The sequence below is a fragment of the Vicugna pacos genome, chromosome 10 (assembly GCF_048564905.1).
Source record: "Vicugna pacos chromosome 10, VicPac4, whole genome shotgun sequence".
NCBI classification, from domain to species: domain Eukaryota; kingdom Metazoa; phylum Chordata; class Mammalia; order Artiodactyla; family Camelidae; genus Vicugna; species Vicugna pacos.
Window position 1 is genome coordinate 61,341,953 of NC_132996.1, and position 5,485 is coordinate 61,347,437.

The window sequence follows — 5,485 nt, forward strand, 5'->3', positions numbered from 1 at the left end:
TAACCAGTTCCCTGAGGGCTTGCTCTTATTGGTGAAATGGAGACACACTCTTTTCAACCACTGGGGAGGACACGGCAGTGGTAAGCTGCTCAGGCTCTGGAGTTTCACTTCTCTGGTTCAAATCCAAGGCTTATTACTCATTAGCTGAGTTGTTATGAGCAAGTCACTTAATTTCTCTGTCCCTGTCTTGATTTCCTCTGCTGTAAGATGGAGCTGATAATAACACTCTTGGGCTTTTTGTGAAAACTGAGGTGGTGAACACAATAAACTTTGAGTCATACCTGGGACATGGTAAATACTCAATAAATGCTACCTACTCTTATCTTTCAGGTCTCTCTGCTTCCTCCCCCTCTCCCAGTCTGAACTATGTTCCTCCTCAGAGCACCCTGTTGCTGTCCTATCCAGCACTTAGGACGATTTGCAATCATGTATAAGAGTAACCACCTCACAGGGTTCTTACGATGATGAAATGAGACAGTGTGAGTAAAGCACAGAGCTTCTTGGCACGTGTTTGACTCTTGGCAAGTGCAAGTGAATATATTATCGTTATTATTTACACTGGATCTCTTCCTTGGTTAAAATCACTGATGTTTGGATGTATTGACAATGTCATCAGATCTAAGGCACCCATCAATTGTAAACCACACCATTACTGACGCATTTTTTTTTTATTGAGGTATAGTCAGTTTACAATGTTGTGTCAATTTCTGGTGTACAGCACAATCCTTCAGTCATACATGAATACGCATATATTCATTTTTATATTCTTTTTCACCATGAGCTACTACAAGATATTGAATACTGTGCTGTACAGTATGAACTTGTTTATCTGTTTTATATACACCTGTCAGTATCTGCAAATCTCCAACTCTCAGTTTATTCCTTCTCACCCCTGCCCCCCATGCCAACCACAAGTCTGTATTCTATGTCTGTGAGTCTGTTTCTGTTTTATATATAAGTTCATTTGTCTTTTTTTAAATACATTCCACATATGAGTGATGTCATATGGTATTTTTCTTTCCCTTTCTGGCTTACTTCACTTAGAATGACAATCTCCAGGGCCAACCATGTTGCTGCAAATGGCATTCTTTTATCATTTTTATGGCTGAGTAGTATTCCATTGTATAAACATACCACAAATTCTTTATCCAGTCATCTGTTGATGGACATTTAGGTTGTTTCCATGTCTTGGCTTTTGTAAATAGTGCTGCTCTGAACATTGGGGTATAGGTGTCTTTTTGCATTAGTGTTCCCTCTGGATATATGCCCAGGAGTGGGATTGCTAGGTCATTTGATAAGTCTATTTTTAAGTCTTTTGAGGAATCTCCATACTGTTTTCCACAATGGCTGTGCCAAACTGCATTCCCACTAATAGTGTAGGAGGGTTCCCTTTTCTCCACACCCTCTCCAGCATTTATTTACTGATGCATTTTTTAAAAACCATGACACAAAGCTTTCCTATCATATAGAATTTTCATTTTATGCATATGGAAACAACTCTTTGAATTTAGACATAGATTTTTATCATATGTTAAGCTGCTCTGTTTCTTTGCCTTTTTAGTCCACAATAACTTTTCATTTCAGTGCCAAACCAGCATGGAATCTTTTCTGAAGACATTGTAAGTGGCGATTAAACCAACGCCCGTGGTGCTAACGGTGTCCAAAGCTCAAGGGACACAAGGACAAGATGGGGAGCTATGACCAAGTTTGTGCACATGCCATCAGTGGCAACTACATCACGACTATCTCCTGGCCACAAACTATGTGAGATGCCATCGATGACAACACATGACCTTATTTCAGAGATGTAAAAATATTTTTTAAAAGCTATCATAAGTTTGATGGAATACAATATTAAAATTTAAATGTCTCTCCTATCAGTTGTTTGATTCCTTATTTGGTTTTCCAAAAGCCACCATGGTTTAAACCAAACCTATTAGGTTTTCCTTCTAATTAATGGCTTCATCTTCAACATAGAGCTTTAGATTGGTTAAAGCAAACCTGGCTGCCATGAAAGATAAATCCTAAAAACACTCTAAAGGTTTATTTCTTATGCATGTAAAGTCCAAATCAGACATTCCTCATTGACGGCAAGGGCTTCACTCCACGTGGTCATTCAGGGATCCGGATACTTCGAGGTTTTGTTGGTTTCAACCGGGCATTTCAAGGGTTGCCATGGTCCCATGACATAGAAGGTTTTCTGGGCTAAACCTGGGGGTGGCTTGCACAGCACACTTTTTCTCACATTCCACCGCCAGATCTTGGTCACAGGGCTGCGCCTAACCACAAGGGAGCCTGGGAATTGTCTTCTGGCTGTGTCTCCACGAAGAAGAGGAACTGAGTTTGGTAACTGGGCACCAATTTCTGCTCCAAGCTTTATAGAGAATCCAAGCACTGTGATGGGTGGGCATGCTGGGTAAGTTAATTCACTGCACCCTCACAGCAGCCCCACAAGTGGTTATTATCTTCATTTTGCAAGTAAAGAAACTGAGGCTCAAGGAGATGAAATGACTTGCCCAAGACCGCATTGCTCCACTGTCAGGGAGCCAGAGTTGAGGCCTTTCTACCTATGTTCTTCCATTACACCCACCTGCCTCTTTGAACTAGCCAAGAAAGGCGAGGGGAGAGAGGGTCACCAGTCCTTCTCATATGGGGCTGACTCACACATAGAGTATAGTTTAGTTTTCTCCAGGGCTAGAGATTTCACTCATACTCAGGTCACCTCCTACTAGTGGATGGGAGGGGACCAGGCCACAGGATTTGCTACTCGCCAGTAGCCTGGGTTTCTTTTGGCTGGGTCTGGCTCTAATGTGTCCTCTTCTGGGCACATGGCTTTGGGGAGCAATCATTCTGACAATGGATATCTGGGTATAGATACAGATGTTGATGTAGATGAGATGTAGATACAGATATTAAAGAGAGACTTCAGAGAGGAGGATATAGCTCAGTGGTAGAGCACATGCTTAGCATGCATGAAGTCCTGGGTTCAATCCCCAGTACCTCCATTAGAGAAAAAAAAAGTAAAGAAATAAAAATAAAACCTCATTACCTCCCCCCCACAAGATGATGTAAAATAAATAAATTTTTAAAAAGAGAGACAATCAAACACAATGAGTAGATGCTGACTGGATCCTACTTTGAAAAACCAGCAATAAAAAAAAAAGTTTTAGGAACAATTTATATATTTGAGCATGGGCAGAGTATTTGGTTATATTAAGGAATTATTATGATTTGTGTTGGGTGTGATAACAGTGTGGCTAAGTAGACAACTGTCTTTAGTTTTTAGAGATGTGTATTGGAGTATTATGGGGTGAAATGTCATCCTGTTTGTGCTTTAAGACACATCGACAACAAAAACAGCAACAGAAAAATAGATGAAGCAAACTTGGCAGAATATTAAGAACAGCTGAATGTAGGTAAGAAGTATGAGGATGTTCATTATATTATTTTTTTCCCCATGACATTTACTGTTTGAAGTAAGACAATGGGGATATCTCGATGAGGTTCAATAATGAATAGTGCTTATTACCGTCGGGTATTTCTCTTGCCTTGTTTGTTTATTGACTGATCAGTCAATTTCCCCCCCACCCCCCACCCCCATCCCCATGACTGTCAGTCTGTGGAAACAGGGACCTTGGCACCTGGATCCTAGCATAGCCCCTAACACAGTACCCTAGACACGGTTGGATTTACTTTTTTTTCCCTGCTAAACTCAATTCTCACTGATGTTCCTGGCTCTCCTTCATTCCTGGCCTTTGTTTTGGTTCTCCCTGGTTCTGGCTGCATCTCTTGCTCTCCAGGTACCCCCATCCCTAGCCCTCCCCAGCCTTGTCTTGGTCGATCCCTGGTCACTGGAAGCAAAAGACTGCCATTGGCCCTCATGTCACCAGAGTCTCAGCACGAGCCTGCAGCTGTCTCCCACCCACCCCTGGATCTGCTGCCCTCACACTGTCGGCTCCTGCAGGGCAGGGACTTGGCTTGACACTGCTCGGTCCTTGCTGAAGCCGAACCACACACACCCAGTGCTCTGAAATCATTTGCTGATTGATTACTTGTATGCATCCCCCATGGGCCTAACTTCACTCTTTTTTTGATGAGAGATATTTTCCCTTGTTACTTTCTTTTCTCCTATTATTTTTAATAATACAAGTAACACACGGTCATGGCAGAAATTTTAGAAGACAGAAATAAATTGAAAGAGAAAGGATTAAAATGATCTGAAATCTTATCTCCCATTGTTACAATTTTCATGCATTATTAACTTTTCTTTGTGCATACATTAAAGTGTTTTTCTCTTAGGGAAACTTGCGCACTGTCGGTGGGAATGCAATTGGTGCAACCACTGTGGAAAGCAGTATGGAGGTTCTTTAAAAAACTAAAAATTGAACTCCATATAACCCAGCAATTCTACTCCTGAGTATATATCTGGAGAAAAAACAAAAACACTCATTTGAAATGGGTTGGGGTATACACAATGGTAAAGTATGTGCTTAGCATTCATGAGGTCCTGGGTTCAATCCATAGTCCCTCCAGTAACATTTTTTTAAATTAGAAAACCCCCACTGATTTGAAAACATACAAGCACCCCAATGTCTATAGCAGCACGATTTACAATGGCCAAGACAGAAGCAACCTAAATGTCCATTGACATGAATGGATAAAGATGTGGTGTGTGTGTATATACATATATACACACATACATGTATATGTATATATAATGGAATATTACTCAGCCATAAAAAAGAATGAAATATTGCCATTTGCAGTGACATGAATGGACCTAGACAATATCACACTTGGTGAAATAAGTCAGAGAAAGACAAATATCATATGATATCACTTGCATGTGCAATCTAAAAATTTACACCAATGAACTTATTTACAAAACAGAAACAGACTCATAGACATAGAAAATAAAAGTTATGGTTACCAAAGGGGAAAGGGAGAGAATGGGGATAAATTAGGAGTATGGGATTAATATATACACACTACTATGTATAAAATAGATGAGCAACAAGGATTTACTTCATAGCACAGGGAAATAGATTCAATATCTTGTGATAACCTATAATGGAAAACAATCTGAAAAAAATATATAACTGAATCACGTTGCTATACACCTGAGACTAACACAACATTGTAAGGCAACTATACTTATATAAAAAAAGAAAAGCCCCCCAAAAAAGTTTTTCTCTTCATAAAATAGCATTATTTTTATCCTGCTTTCTTTCCCAACAAAATATTGAGAATATTCTTCCAAATCAATAGGTATACTTCAATGCCATTATTTTTAGTATCCATGAAGTGTTCTCTTACAAGACTTACCATACTTACCTAGTGCCTATGGCGGGCATTTCAGGTGGTTCTAATTTACTCCTGTACTGAACATACTTGCTTACATCTCTTTTTATGCACATGTCAATCATCCAGTGATTCATTAAATAGGTTTTTACCGAGTCCCTTCTATGTGTCAGGCTCTTTTCTA